Genomic DNA, 16557 nt, shown 5'->3' on the forward strand with positions numbered 1-16557 from the left:
ACCAGAGATGGAAATGTCTCTCTCCGCCCCATTAGATTAGTAAATAATGTTATTAGTTCCTTCATTCACAGATCTCTCAGTGCTTTACAAAGAAGATAAGCATCATTATCCTCATTTTACAGATGAGGATATGAAGGCAGAGGGAAACAGACAAGGATGGAAGTGATTTGTCCAAGATCTTCCAGCAGAAGAGAGGGGGGAAAAAACCCAAGTATCTTGAGTCCCAGTCCAGTGCTCTATCCACTAGTCCCTAAATTACAGTGCATTGGGCCAGCATTTCTCAAATGCAGCCACCAGGGGTTTTTCTTGCGGCCACAGCCTCCTGGGTGGTGGTTGGGCGGGAGGGGAGGGGAGGAGAAGAGCAAAGCAGCGGTCCCTCCCCTGGGGTTGCCAGCAGAGGTTGGTCTCTGCCCCCTTCTGGAGCCACAAACGCAATAGGAGCGAGCTGACCAGTGCGAGTTCCCCACCTTCCTGGGGGCAGTGGGGCTTTGGGCTTCAGCCTTGGGGTGGTAGGTGGGCAGCAGGCTCAGTCCCGCAACCACAGGGCTTCAGGCTCTGGCCCCAGGCTCACCCCCACCATGTCACCCCTGGCTCCCGCTGCCTCCTCCAGCCCCCACTCATGCAGCAAGACCCCAGGCCCGGACTCACCCCCCACCCCATCACCCTGACCCCTGCTGCCTCCTTCACCCCCCATCCAGTCCCGCATTAACCCGGCCCTCCTGCCTCCTTACCCACCTCCCCATCCAAGATTTAATTTGCCCCCCAGCTTGCCGGGGGATCATAGAATCATAGAATATCAGGGTTGGAAGGGACCTCAGGAGGTCATCTAGTCCAATGCCCTGCTCAAAGCAGGACCAATTCCCAACTAAATCAAGTCTGAGAAAGTCTGCTGTGAAAAATGATATTAAATATACAAATATCACTTTTCACAACAGCAGACTTACTAGCTAGCAAGTCTTTAAAATAAAATCAACCAAAAAAAGCAAAACAGGTAAAGCACCTTATTTGTGTTTCTATTCTGCTTAGGTCCAGTAAAGAATAGAGACAACTGTACATTATTTTTATTATTGAGTCTGAAAAAACGACATAAATACTTTGGACATGTACATGTGCATATTTATTTGTTTTTCTTAAAGTTAATTAAGTATTTTAGGAAAAATTGTCAGAGCAGCCACCAGTAAGAGTTGAGGCCACAAAAAAATGTGGTGAGAACTCCTGCATTAGGCTATGTCTAAACTACAGACCTTACAGCAGCGCTGCTGCACCACTTTACGGTCTCCCATGTAGCCACTCTATGCCGACGGGACACAATTAAACCACACCCAACAAGCGGCAGCAGCTATGTTAGCAGGAGAGCGTCTCCTGCTGACAGCGCTGTCTACACCGGCACTTGTCGGTGAAACTTTTGTTGGTTGGGGGAGGTTTTTTTTTTCCCTTCACATTCCTGACTGACAAAAGTTTTATTGACAAAAGACTTAAAAAATAAATAAATAAATAAATAAATAAATATAGGGTAAAAAAACCTTAAGAACATTTGTTTCTACAAGTACATGTTCCACAAGCCCTTGCTCGTCAAATAATTAATCCAATTCTACATTTTAACTTAACCAGATCAACAGCTGTCTATCATACTGTCAGACATTAGCATCTGTATGGGAAGAATTCACTGCACGCCAGTGAAACTTGTAAAAAGAACAGGAGTACTTGTGGCACCTTAGAGACTAACAAATTTATTAGAGCATAAGCGTTCGTGGGCTACAGCCCACTTCTTCGGATGCATATAGAGTGGAACATATATTGAGGATATATATACACACACACACACATACAGAGAGCATGAACAGGTGGGAGTTGTCTTACCAACTCTGAGAGACCAATTAAGTAAGAGAAAAACATTTTTTTGAAGTGATAATCAAGCTAGCCCAGTACAGACAGTTTGGCCTCTCAGAGTTGGTAAGACAACTCCCACCTGTTCATGCTCTCTCTGTGTGTGTGTGTGTGTGTGTGTGTGTGTGTGTGTGTGTGTGTGTATATATATATATATATATCCTCAATATATGTTCCACTCTATATGCATCCGAAGAAGTGGGCTGTAGCCCACGAAAGCTTATGCTCTAATAAATTTGTTAGTCTCTAAGGTGCCACAAGTACTCCTATTCTTTTTGCGGATACAGACTAACACGGCTGCTACTCTGAAAATGAAACTAGTGTTGTCAAAGTAATCTTAGTCACTTTCACTCAACAGCAAGGATGGCAGAGAAAAAAAAATACTTCTGTACTCAAGTGCAATACCCACTGTTTGCAGCTGCCAGGGCGTGGGAGAGGGGGAGAGAGACAGACACACGGACAGACAACAGGGTGACACACACAATTCTAATGCTGGTATCCCACATTAAGTTTTAATGCCCAACAGCTAACAGTTACTCTCCACAACAACTACCACACATGTACTTTTTGTTAGCCTGACTACAATGCTATACACAAACTCGTTCACTACTGTAAAACATTTATGTAGATTTATTTTTTGTTATGCCTCTATTCAATTTTCTTAAGAAATAATCTCAAAAAGGCATACTAATGGAGACAAATATTAGTTATATCATTGAACTGTAATACTGCCACTTGGCTGTTGTTCAAACTCAAAACCAAGTCCCTGAACTCAAAATCTAGAGCCTGTTATTTAAGATGTCATCTTTGGCACATTTCCAGTTCTGCTAAACATCATTAACCAAATTGATCTAGCCTGTCGCCACCACCCAATTCATGGCATTTTACTTTAGTTGCTATTCTCTCTGATGGATGGGAGCCATACCTGTGGTTCATTTAGGGAGTTTTAAAAGCCCAGACAATGCAGCTGCATCTACATTACTAAGTTAACTATTACAAGTAACTAAACTATTGTTATGAATCACTACATCTGCACACGGTATTCACATATGATAAGCGGGATTGCAGTTATGCAATATGTCCAACGCTAGTGCCGCACCTAATTGTTTTAGCAGCAATACCTTCTAAGCACATATCACAGAGGTCTCCTCTCTGCTTCAAACTAAAAGTACTGTGAATGACTGCTTATGGCTAGAGCCATATCAAATTCATGGCCGTGAAAAACACGTCATGGACTGTGAAATCTGGTGCCCAGCCAGAGGCTCCTACCCTGCGCAGGGTTCCAGCTACTAGTCCTGGCCGGAGATGGGGGAAGAACCAGACTTCCTCTTCCCCTGCAAGTGCCGCTCCTGGTGTGAGTCAGACCCCACCTCCAAGCTCTCCCACAGCTACAGGAAGCTCCGTGGCTCCAGCTGTCACCGCCCCACGCGGGGAGGCTGCGGCTCCATCACCTCCGTATGCAGGCAGGAGACTGCCAGGAAACCTGGACATATGGTAACCCACCACTTATAGACTTACGACACCTGGCCAGGAGCCTTCCTCTCTGCTGCCCAGCTCTGAAGACAGTGCCTCTGCGAGCAGCAGGGCAGAAATAAGGGTGCAATCCCACAACCCCTCTACAATAGTCTTGGGACCCTCCCACCCTGGCCCCCTTTTGGGTCGGGACCCCCACAGTTACACCACCATAAAATTTCTCATGTAAAGATGTGAAAACATGAAACTGACTAATTTAAAAAAAACCCTGGCCATCAAATTCACCAACATGTACCATGAATTTGGTAGGGCCCTACTTATGGCCCACCAGGACCCCTCACTTTTGGACGGAGGTATAACTCTCATATCTACCAACACCACCATCCTTCATATTTCTGAATAAGTCCAGAAGTCAATGAAGACCTCAGATGACAGTCGGCAGCTGTGAAAACGGCTTTATGTGACATACAAAGCAAAAGCACTGTCACTAGAAGAAAGTTTTCCTAGATTTGAAGATACAGTTGGCATCAGAAATAGCTGCAAATAGGCAGTGGGAAGTGTTCTATCATTGCCAGTGGAGAGCCCAGCAGTCGTGCAATCAACAGGAAAAGGACCTGAATGCCACCAGTTCATGAGTAGCTGCATTAGTATCTTAGTGAGCACTTCATTCACCATTAAGCAACAGTTTTGAACAAGACTCAGAAGCAGACTGGTAGGACCTTGTGGTTCTCTGGGTCTCAGATGATCAGCCGTGACTGCAGAACTTCTGGATGAAGAAAGCCACTTTCCTAGAATTCTGAAGTGCTTATGCAGGTCCAGGCATGTGAGACCACCAGGATGAGAGCCCTAGTACCAGTACAGAGGTATGCAATAGTTACCCTGTAAAAGCTGGCCTGTTACAGGTTTGTTGGGGGCCAGTTTGGGGTCAACAGGTCTCAAAACTGATGTGTTTCAGTGGCTGGGCCAAACCGTGTTGGTATTCATATACCCATTATCTGCTGACACCACCGATTCTGCAGGTGCACACAAACACATCAATAAGAAGGATTATTTCCTGACAAGGCAAGATTTGGTGGATCATTAAAGGTGGCTCATGAACCCCCATGCACTGGTCAAGTACACAATGAGAGGATATTCATGAATGCTATTGGGTCCAGGCATGGGAAAGCCATGCTCCCACACAGCAACGTGGACATTAATGGAGTTTGTTCCTATTATCATTCTGGGTGTATGGCATGGGGCCCTCAGCCAATATTTTTATGTGTGAATGCATTTAGGAATATGTCCCCAAGTTTCATTATTTGCAAGACTGTAGACAGTTAAAGCAACCCTTATGTGAACATTTCCAGCGACTGATTTTGTTTGTAAAAATAATTTAAACTAGGAGGTCTAAAATTCATGTGTCAGCTACGCAAGAACAAAAATTCTATTCCTTGCACATTCCTTTTGTGAAGGCAAGATAATGAAAATGTAAGAATCCTACTCTCGGATAACATGTGAATGCCAAGTTTTCTATGTCACATTTCCAGCGTAGCTATATTTGAGGGTTTGTCTCCGTCTACAATGGGCTGCAAATGAAAATACAGCATTTGATAACAAGTACATGACAGACTTTTCCTACAAGCATGGGGACTGAAATATCCATAGTTTTGCTAAAAGATGCCTTGAGGCGATTTGACAGCTACCTACAGTTATTTGAAGTGGATCAACATTGCAGGAGGAATTATTTAGGGTCGTTCAGAGATTAGCAAAGAGAAATAAGATTAGCAAAAAGACAAGTTTGAGGCATATACCTGAGATCCAGCTTATCAATAAGAACACAGAATAGCCTCTCAGGAGATAAGGAAGGTCCAATTTTAGTTAATTTTAAAAAAATATTTCATGAATACGCTAAGTCTCAATCCTGCATTGGATTAATGTAATCTTTAACGGTCATCCTGATCATAAAAAGGATGGGTTCCCACATTCCTTAAAACTGCCACATTCTACGTGGATAACCAACCTACAAACATGATACCAGATTTCTTTGCAGACAAGACAGGCACACCCAGATCTCCGTATGCTTTCTAGCAGGAAAATATTAATACAGAAATTTCATGCAGTGCTTGAAAGATTTCATGGAATTAGAAGTTTCAGAAAGAGAGCTTTAAAAAGAATAGGTTTAATATTTAACTTGTCAAACTCGCCAGAGGAAGTCTTACATTTTCATTCTCAAGTTATCACTTAAAGTCAAGGTTTTAGAGTCCTTGTCTGAATCTTCATTGCTATCTGTGAGCAGTTCTTGTTTTCGTTATCATTCTATATTTTATCTGGAGACATGCCATTCTGCTCATCCTTCAGGCTTCCTGGCTGCATTAAGTGACATCAGTCCATCATTAGACCAGCTGTTAAGTGTATTGTGTAGAGCCTATCAACTTAATTAGCAATCTTCCTTGTGCATAGAAGACAGTAATATAAAGGCAGCTGAAGAGTTACACTAGTTGCCACAAAGATCACTCAGCGATGGGAAAAACCCTCATGAAGAGGCAAAAAGCTAGAAATGGAGCTAAGCAACACAACTCTGTTAAAAATAATTAAAGAAAATTAGAAGCAAGCACTGCTCCCCAAGAGCATCAATAAAGACAGCAGCAGAAAGCTCTTTAAAAAGCCCTGGCAGACAACCCTCTCCAGTAACTCTACTCCACTACTGTCTGAAGCTTTCACAAAATAGTAGTTAGTCAACAACTAATCATCATCATTGCTGCTAAGTAACTCCTGGCCTGTAGAAGTCAAAACTAGGATTAACTGCAGCAAGAATTTAACCATGACCTTGACCCAAGGTTTCACTCCCCTCCCCCTGCCCCAAGTAAAAAGTTCCTGCTATGGTATATCTAACATGGTTTCTTGTAGATTCCCACTGTTTTTCCACAAACACTAATCATTCTCTCAAGTTTCTGTATAGACAGTAACTCCTCACTTAACATTGTAGTTACGTTCCTGAAAAAAAAAAATGCTACTTTAAGCAAAATGATGTTAAGCGAATCCAATTTCCCCCATAAGAATTAATGTAAAGGGGGGGGGGAGGGGGAAATTAGGTTCCAGGGAAATTTTGTTCACCAGTCAAAAGACTCTGTGCATGCATTTTTTTTATATATAATATATATATACACACACACACACATACACACACACAGTATAAGTTTTAAACAAAGGGTGGGATATTTCCCAGGGAATGCCTCACTGCTAAATGATGAACTAGCACTCGGCTGAACTCTCAAGGATTAATACGTTGTTAATGTAGCCTCACATTCTACAAGGCAGCACGAATGGAGGGAGGAGAGATAGCATAGCAGAACGACAAAGTGTGTGTGTGTGTGTGTGTGTGTGTGTGAGAGAGAGAGAGAGAGAGAGACACACGCTCATTGCCCCTTTAAGTACACTGACCACACTCTAAGAACACTGCCTTTTTAAGTAGATCAGCAAGTTGAGACAGCAGCTGCTGCCAGCAAGCTCCCTCAGTCCTCAGCCCTGTCCTGTTCCCATCCCCACGCTGCGGAGATTGGGTACAGGAGCTGGGGGGAGGCAGGAGCAGGGCAGAAGAGCAGGGGAGCACCCTGACATTGGCAGTCCTCTTCTTCTCCCCCACCCCCACACAGCAAGCAGGAGGCTCCCGGGAGCAGCTCCAGGGCAGTGTGGGGAGGGACAGCTGAACTGCCTGGCAACTGATAGCCTGCTGGGCGGCTGCCACACAGGGAACTTAGGGGGGCTGATGTGGGACTGCGGGTCCACCCTGGTTCCAAGCCCACACCAACTAGCTCCAATGGGCTGCTTTTTCTGCAAACAGTGGACAAAGCAGGCGGCTGCCAAACAACGTTATAAGGGAGCATTGCGCAACTTTAAATGAGCATGTTCTCTAATTGATCAGCAATATAACAAAACAACGTTGTTGGGACGACTAAGTGAGGAGTTACTGTACTAACATCCAGCTATTTTCTTCTACATGGAAGAATGAATGAACTGTGGTAATTACTTTGATTTCACAAACTAAAATACAACCACACAGTACTGAAATCATTATGAATGGAGACTGAATTCAGCACCTTCTAAGAAATCCTAGTTAACTTACTCTGATGCCTCGGACCATAAAGTTTTCATACCTAATAAATGTACCAAAATATTAACAGATACTTCCTGGGTACACCATAACCCCTCTTAAGCCTTTGTGTAGGCTAAGCACATCCAAAGAAAAATGAAGATTCAGAATTTGAGTTTACTAGCTACCTCCTAAGATATCCAAACCTTCATATTCATTGCATTTTGAAGTATCTAGTACACAGGCCCAGATTTTTAAAGGTATCTCAACAATGCTCTGCTCAGCTTTCAACCCCATTGAAAGTCAACAGGGCTTAGACTCCTAAGTGCCTAAGTCACTTCTGAAAATGGGACTTAGCCCCCTAAGTAACTTTGCAGATTCTCCATCACTAACAGTTCTGGATTCTCCATCATGAACAATTTTTAAATCAAGACTGGATGTTTTTCTAAAACATATACTCTAGGAATTATTTTGGGGAAGCAATAATTAAGCAGTCAATTTGCAAACATATGGAAGATAAGGTAGTAAGTAACAGTCAGCATGGATTTGTCAAGAATAAATCGTGTCAAACCAACCGGATAGCTTTCTTTGACAGGGTAACAAGCCTTGTAAATGGTGGGGAAGTGGTATATCTTGACTTTAGTAAAGCTTTTGATACTGTCTCACATGACCTTCTCATAAACTAAGAAATGCAACCTAGATAGAGATGCTATAAGGTGGGTACAAAACTGGTTGGAAAACCATTCCCGGAGAGTAATCATTAGTAGTTCACAGTCATTCTGGAAGGACATAACAATTGGGGTCCCACAGGGATCAATTCTGGGTCCAGTTCTGTTCAATATCTTCATCAATGATTTAGATAATGGCATAGAGAGTACACTTATAAAGTTTGTGGACAATACGAAGCTGGGAGAGGTTGCAAGTGCTTTGGAGGATAGGATTAAAATTTAAAATGATCTGGACAAAATGGAGAAATGGTCTAGGTAAATAGGATGAAATTCAATAAGGACAAACGCAAAGTACTTCATTTAGGAAGGAACAATCAGTTGCACACTTACAAAATAGGAAATGACTGCCTAGGAAGGAGTACCACTAGGGGTCATAGTGGACCACAAGCTAAATATGAGTCAACAGTGTAACACTGTTGGGGAAAAAAGCCTAATTTATTCTGGGATGTATTAGCAAGAGTGTTGTAAGCAAAACATGAGAAGTAATTCTTCCACTCTACTCTGCGCTGATCAGGCCTCAACTGGAGTATTGTGTCCAGTTCTGGGCACCACATTTCAGGAAGGATGTGAACAAATTGGAGAGAGTCTAGAAAAAAAGCAACAAAAATTATTAAAGGTATTAAAAAAACATGACTTATGAGGGAAGACTGAAAAAATTGGGTTTGTTTAGTCTGGAGAATAGACTGAGAGGGAGACAACCGTTTTTAAGTACATAAAAAGTTGTTAGGAGGAAGAGGGAGAAAAACTGTTCTCCTTAACCTCTGAGAATAGGACAAGAAGCAATGGACTCAAATAGCAGCAAGAGCACCTTAGGTTGGACATTAGGAAAAACTTCCTGTCAGGGTGGTTAAGCACCAGAATAAATTACGTAGGTAAGTTGTGGAATCTCCATCATTGGACATTCTTAAGAGCAGGTTAGACCAGGGGTCAGCAACCTGCGGCACGCGTGCCAAAGACGGCACGCGAGCCGATTTCTGATGGCACGCTGCTGCCTGCCGGGGTCCTGGCCCCACTCAGCCCCCCCGCCNTAATACATTTTAACGTTTTTAGAAGATCTCTTTCTATAAGTCTATAATATATAACTAAACTATTGTTGTATATAAAGTAAATAAGGTTTTTAAAATGTTTAAGAAGCTTCATTTAAAATTAAATTAAAATGCAGAGCCCCCCGGACCAGTGGCCAGCACCAGGCAGTGTGAGTGCCACTGAAAATTAGCTCGCGTGCTGCCTTTGGCATGCGTGCCATAGGTTGCCTATCCCTGAGCTAGACCAGTGATACTCAGACTGTGGCTCTTGAGCTGCAAATGGCTCTTCAATGTGTCTCCTGCAGCTTTTTGCAGCACTTGATATTAAAATATTTACTTATTAACCAATCAGGGTGCTTTTACTAGGTTATTAACCAATTGTACTTGATAAAATACTTGGTCATTTAATCTGGGAATCATATCTACACAAACTAAATATTTTCCTGTCATATTGTTTAAATATGAATATATAGTTACTATAGTAAATGAAACAATGAATTCATACTACTGTGGCTCTTTTGAATAATGTTAATAGCTCATTTGGCTCCTGAACCACTGAGGTCTTAGGCATTGCACCATGTAGCGTTTGGAAGGCCTTCATAGATTCCAAGGCCAGAAGGGAGAGTTGCGATCATTGAATCTGACTTCATGTATAACATAGGCCATAGAATCAAAGGACTGGAAGGGACCTTGAAAAGTCATCTAGTCCAGTCCCCTGCACTCATTGCAGGACTAAGCATTACCTAGACTGTTCCTGACAGGTGTTTGTCTAACCTGCTCTTAAAAATCCCCAATGATGAAAATTCCACAACCTCCCTAGGCAATTTATTCCAGTGCTTAACCACTCTGACAATTAGGAAGTTTTTCCTAATGTCCAACCTAAACCGCCCTTGCTGCAATTTAAGCCCATTGCTTCTTGTCCTATCCTCAGAGGTTAAGAAAAACAATTTTTCTCCCTCCTTCTTGTAACAACCTTCTATGTATTTGAAAGCTCATGTCCCCCCTCAATCTTCTCTTTTCCAGAGTAAACAAACCCAGTTTTTTCAATCTTCCCTCAAAGGTCATGTTTTCCATTTACTTGAGACGATTTCTCCAGTTTGTCCAGACCATTTTGAATTTTAATCCTATCCTCCAAAGCACTTGCAACCCCCCCTCCCAGCTTCGTATCATCCACAAACTTTAGAAGCATATTCTCTATGCCATTATCTAAATCACTGATGAAGATATTGAACAAAACCGGACTAAGAATGGATTTCTGTGGGACCACACTCGATATACCCTTCCAGCTTGACTGAACCACTGATAACTACTAGCTGGGAATGGTTTTCCAACCAGTTATGCGCCCGCTTTATAGTAGCTCAATCTAGGTTGTATTTCCCAAGTTTGTTTATGAGAAGGTAATGCAAGACAGAATCAAAAGCCTTACTAAAGTCAAGGTATACCACATCTACTGCTTCCGCACTACACACAAGGCCCATTACCCTGTGAAAGAAAGCTATTAGGTTGGATTTGACACTATTTGTTCTTGACAAATCTATGTGGACTGTTACCTATCTTATTATCTTCTAGGTGTTTGCAAATAGATTGCTTAATTATTTAAATAAATAATTAATTATTTCTGGGTACTGAAGTTAAGCTGACTGGTCTGTGATTCCCTGGGTTGTCCTTATTTCCATTTTTATAGATTGGGATTATATTTACTAGGGTGTCAATCACAGTTAACTCATGCGATTAACAAAAAAATTAACTGTGATTAAAAAAATTAATCTCGATTAATCGTGCTGTTAAACAATAGAATACCAATTGAAATTTATTAAATATTTTGGATGTTTTTCTACATTTTCAAATATACTGATTTCAATTACAACACAGAATACAAAGTGTACTGTTCCTTATATATACACTTTATATTATTTTTATTACATATATTTGCACTGTAAAAATTATAAAAGAAATAGTATTTTTCAATTCACCTCATACAAGTACTGTAGCGCAATCTCTATTGTGAAAGTGTAATTTACAAATGTAGAATTTTTTTTGTTACATAACCAGACAAAAACAAAACAATGTAAAACTTTAGAGAATACAAGTCCACTCAGTCCTATTTTAGCCAATAGCTAAGACTAACAAGTTTGTTTACATTTACGGGAAATACTGCTGCCTGCTTCTTATTTACAATGTCACTTGAAAGTGAGAACAGGCATTCGCATTGGACTTTTGTAGCCAGCGTTGCAAGGTATTTACGTGCCAGATAGGCTAAACATTTGTATGCCCCTTCATGCTTCAGCCAACATTCCGGAGGACATGCTTCCATGTTGACAATGTTCATTAAAAAAAAAAAAATAGTGTATTAAATTTGTGACTGAACTCCTTAAGGGAGAATTTCATGTCCCCTGCTGTTTTACCCGCATTCTGCCATATATTTCATGTTATAGTAGTCTTGGATGATGACCCAGCACATGCTTGATTTACGAACACTGTCACTGCAGATCTAACCAAACACAAAGAAGGATGATGGAGTGTATCTCCACATAAGATCAGATGGGAAACACTTCAACCTATCCCGACGTAAGTCAAAGACCAAAATCAAAAAGGCGCTTATCAGGGAACTTCTATTCGCTGATGATGCTGTCCTCATAGCCCACAATGAAGATCTGGTATAAGAACTCATGAACCACCTTTCAAGTACCTGTCAGGCATTTACTCTCACCACCAGCACCAAAAAAAACTGTTCTATTAGGACAGAGGGGTCCACGAGATTATTCAACTACCTTAAATACAAACCAGCTAAAGTAGTCCAAAAGTTCAGCTATTTAAGTTCTAGAGTGACCACCAACCTCTCACTGGATGAAGAACTAAATGTTCGCATTGGAAAGGCTGCCACCACCTTCAGCAGACTAACTAAAAGAGCATGAAACAACTCAAAGCTTATCATCAAGACCAAAATGCTAGTGTACCAAGCTTGTGACCTCAGTACTCTCATGTATGGTGGGAAAACATGGACAACTTATACTCATCAGGAGTTTCAATCTACATTGTTTACGCTGCATACTCAAGCAAGACAAGGTGGGTGAGAATATCTTTTACTGAACTAACTGCTGTTGGCGGGAGAGAAGTTTCTGAGTTTACGCAGAGCTCTTTCTGCACTGATGCCTGCAATCATCCACATTCATCTGAACATTTGACTACAATCACTACAGACAAAAGACATAACCAGTTTGTGAACAACAAAACCAATGAGGCTAAGATTAAGAAAACTTTGCAGGACAGAGTAAATGCCTATTCTGCACACATTCTAAATCTAGGTGAGATACTATCTATGCTCCTGATTGCACACAATGGACTCCTGTAACCCCACAGACTTCAACATTTCTTTGCAAAAGTACAGGGATCCACCCACACAGGACCTTGATCTTACAACTGGATTTGTGATTACGTTACTTTTCAACAGCCACTTTACAGCTGCCAAATACAAACAGAAAGATGGCAGCATATATTTGTCACATCTCAAGTAATAAGATGAAATACTTTTGCAGCTTGCCTACAAGTTTATGTTTCAGACTAAATCAAGTGAATAAAGATCTGCGAAGAATGTAGACTGAGTGCTTCTCTATGCTTAAAAGGCTGCAACTGCGCCACTGCAGCGCTTCAGTGAAGTCATTACCAAAAACAATGGGAAGACTTCTACTGTCAGCATAGGTAATCCACCTTCCCAAGAAGCAGTAGTTATGTCAACGGGAGAAGCCCTCCCATCGACACAGTGCTGTTTACACCAGGAGTAAGGTCAGTATAACTGTGTCACTTAGGGATGTGGATTTTACTGGCCAGAAAAAATTCACTAGGAAATTGTTCAAAATACTGAAACCAGTAGTAATGGCATATGAATTTGTATAGAGAAGTTAGTGTTCCTTGGCTGAAGCTGTTGAAGTGTGGAGGAAGACAAACATTTTTTTATTGAAATGCAATTAATGATAAAATGCATGTTCAGCAAGTATTATGTGGTAGTCCTCATTATTTTCTAAAATATATGACCAGTTTCTGCATGTGCTGGTTCCACCCACAGCAGCAGAATCAACACCTGCACTTGACTATTTAGATTAATATGTTTATGATGGAAGTAGGTTTTCTGCCAACAATAGTTGAACTGCAAGCCAGCTGCCTCAATTTAAAAAAAAAAAAAAAAGTCATGTTCGCCAATTGAGTATTGTAACAGCTATTCAGTAGTGATAATCTCCAGTATATACTCTGAGAAAAAGATATGATCATGAAAGTAGTGTCAATTAACTGCTAAGGGTTCTGCTGGCTTTGAATTAGTATTTTCATCATTTCACCAGGTGCACTTAAAGACTAGAAACTGCATTAGGACAACTTCAAAGTTGATTTTTGTTTTCAGCATTTTATTTCTGAATGACTTCAAGATCCCTCTGTGAATTTCAATAACTGGCCACAATAGCAACAATTCTGACTTTTGCTCATGAACTGTAATTGTAAAATATTACATTATTGATATTAACATATTTGCAAGCTTGTACGTATAAAAACCCACAATTTTGAAGTTTGTTAATATCTTGAAATACTAAGCTTTTCGATGTTAACAATGACAATTTTCATAGTGATGAAGATTTTATTCCACTTTGTATGAATATAAATTCTGAATAAAAACAGTATTAAGGCTCCATTCTGAAAGCACTTATGCTACTGAAATCAAACTAGTCATGAAGTGAAGTGCTCAAGTGTTTTACGATGGAATTTTCTTTTTTTGTTGTTTGCCTGAAGCAGTTGCATAAAATTCAAAGATATCCTATCGTAGTGACACTGAACAGTTTAAAACCAGAATTTATAAAACTTAATTCATAATCAATTTAACCTAAAATTGCAAGCCATACCATAAATTTTCAAATTAAGTTGGGGCTTTACGAAGCTAATGTAAATCAATGATTTTTAAAGTCCCTCCACCATTTCATTCTATTTTTATGAAAAATGTTCTGTAAATACAAAAGAGAACCCAACATCCTAAGTAGCCTGCAGAATTAAGTTTACATACATGTATCTCATAGAACACTAACAATCTAGCCATACTGTAACAGTATCATACACAACCACTGGTGATCATTCATGATCTTGACTGTCTGGTAAATATTTGCCAGCTTAATTCTTTCCATCCCAGGATAGTATGCATCTCAAACAAAGATCTACAGCACATGCACTTCCTACATTTTCCAGCTATTTTCCCAGTCTCCAGTCGGTTTTTATAAAATGTGCAATAAGTCTGAACACCACAAATTTTAGATTAAAAACAATACAGAAGCACTGCTAAACAAGAACTTCCCAGAAACAGTCTAAAAAAAAATTTTTTTTTTTTTAACAAGGCTTATTGAGAGTTAATTGATGTTTAAGTGACACCTAATTTTTGGCCATTTTTAGTTTTAAAATCACCTACCTATAAGGTACTATTTAGGTAAAGAACAATGTGCTCATCAGTAGTATTGAAAGGAAGATAAAGCTGTATCCTGACCCATTCTTGAGATCAATCCAGTTCCAGGACAGATCATAGTTTCACTTTACATGATTAACAAGCAGCAGGAAAAGAAAAAAAGTTACTAAAAAATAAGCAAGCAAAATAGTCTTCACATTTTTATATAAACAGTTAATGGAATTATGAAAATATAGAAGTATTACTGAAATACTTTTGTTATAGCTATGAGAGAGGAATTTTAGCCACACTACCAATGGTGCAAGTAGATCTAAGTTCTCTGGTTCTCTGTATTTTGCCACCCCAAGCACGGCAGTCAGGCGGCTTTCGGCAGCACGCCTGCGGGAGGTCCGCTGGTAATGAGGATTCGGCGGCATGCCTGCGGGAGGTCCGCCGGTCCCGCACCTTTGGCGTACCCGCCGCCAAATTGCCGCCGAAGCCGCAGGACCAGCGGACCTCCCGCAGGCATACCGCTGAAGGCAACCTGACTGCTGCCCTCACAGTAACCAGCAGGTCGCCCCTGCTCTGGTTATATTTTAAGTAGAATTCACCAGTCAATCACAATGCAATGCATATTCAATAGGCAAATTCTGGTTCTCATGTCTAACTGAAGTTTTCCCTCTTTCACACAATACAGTCAGTAGGGACATGGTCACCTTTTTCTTCTCATACTACCAACTCTCCTTCCCAAAACATGGATCAGCCTTCTTAATAGGAAGTTCTGTTTCTGAACAGACTGTTTACACTCAAGGAACATTCTATAATCTAGGCAACAATTTGGAAGGGGGGGGGGAATCAGTCACAGTGGGAGAAGCACTGCAGACAGGAAGAAAATATTAGCCACACAATTTCATATTAGCAGAAATCATACGGTCAGGAACGGTCTAGAATGATAATACTTAGTCCTGCCATGAGTGCAGGGGACCAGACAAGATGACCTCTTGAGGTCCCTTCCAGTCCTATGACTATGATTTATTTATTCATGGAATCAGGTGCTTTAGATGCAATCAACCATATTTTTGAGGGGGTGGGGAGTTGTAGAACAATTCTGCATTTAAACTTTTATCTAACTGGCTAACTTCAAATTATCTAGTTCACAACATATAAACAGCTGTGTCAACACATTTTTAGTCTAAATCAAACCACAGTTCTGAATTTTTTTTTAAATTCACTAGTGTTACTTGTAACATTTAAGATTAAAACCAGTAATTTAAGAAATTCTCCATACAGAAGGTACCATCAAATACACAGCATAGTCAGTTCCACTGTTTCTATCGCTGTAAACAGTTTTCAGAGTGGTAGCGGTGTTTGTATCAGCAAAAAGCACAGGAGTACTTTTGTGGCACCATAGAGACTAACAAATTTATTTGGGCATAAGCTTTCGTGGGCATGCAGTGGAAAATTCATGGTGGGTGGGTGTCTTCCTACTGTATTTGCTACAACTTATTTGTTTGAGTCTTTCACACCAAGAGAGAGAACATTTGTTTTTCTACACTGTAAAATGACAAAATCTGAAGAGCCAGTGTAGTAAGCAGCATCAGTTTATACTGGTGCACTTCAGAGAATTCCGGTTACTGCCCTTTCCAAACAAACAAACAAAAAAAAGTCAAGGTTCATCAAAGGTACACATTGTTCAAAGTCTTCCTTCCAATCAGGCCCGTTTAAACCCGAATCAGCGCCTCAATCCCATTTACGGGACTCTGCTGGTGCCGCATTTGCTGGGCAATCTCCAAGAGGCCCTTCCGCCAGCGGCTGTTGGCCGGACAGTAACGTGCCCGCAGGCCGGGGCGAGCGGCACACACACACACACACACACACTCGGTTACAGTGAACAGGGTTGAACGCCGAGCCGCCTCCTGCTGCACCAGCGCCGCCGCTCCCTGCCCAGTGACCTGTCTC

The 16557-nt window shown here is 41.0% G+C and overlaps 1 protein-coding gene across 6 annotated transcripts in view; it reads right to left on the reverse strand.

Moving 5' to 3' along the window:
• The window catches only part of BRD4 (bromodomain containing 4), a 193991-nt gene that overhangs the window by 175993 nt on the left and 1441 nt on the right, over positions 1–16557 (reverse strand). The gene's annotated exons all lie outside the window — the stretch shown is intronic.

The sequence above is a fragment of the Trachemys scripta genome, chromosome 17, assembly GCF_013100865.1.
Source record: "Trachemys scripta elegans isolate TJP31775 chromosome 17, CAS_Tse_1.0, whole genome shotgun sequence".
Lineage (NCBI taxonomy): Eukaryota > Metazoa > Chordata > Testudines > Emydidae > Trachemys > Trachemys scripta.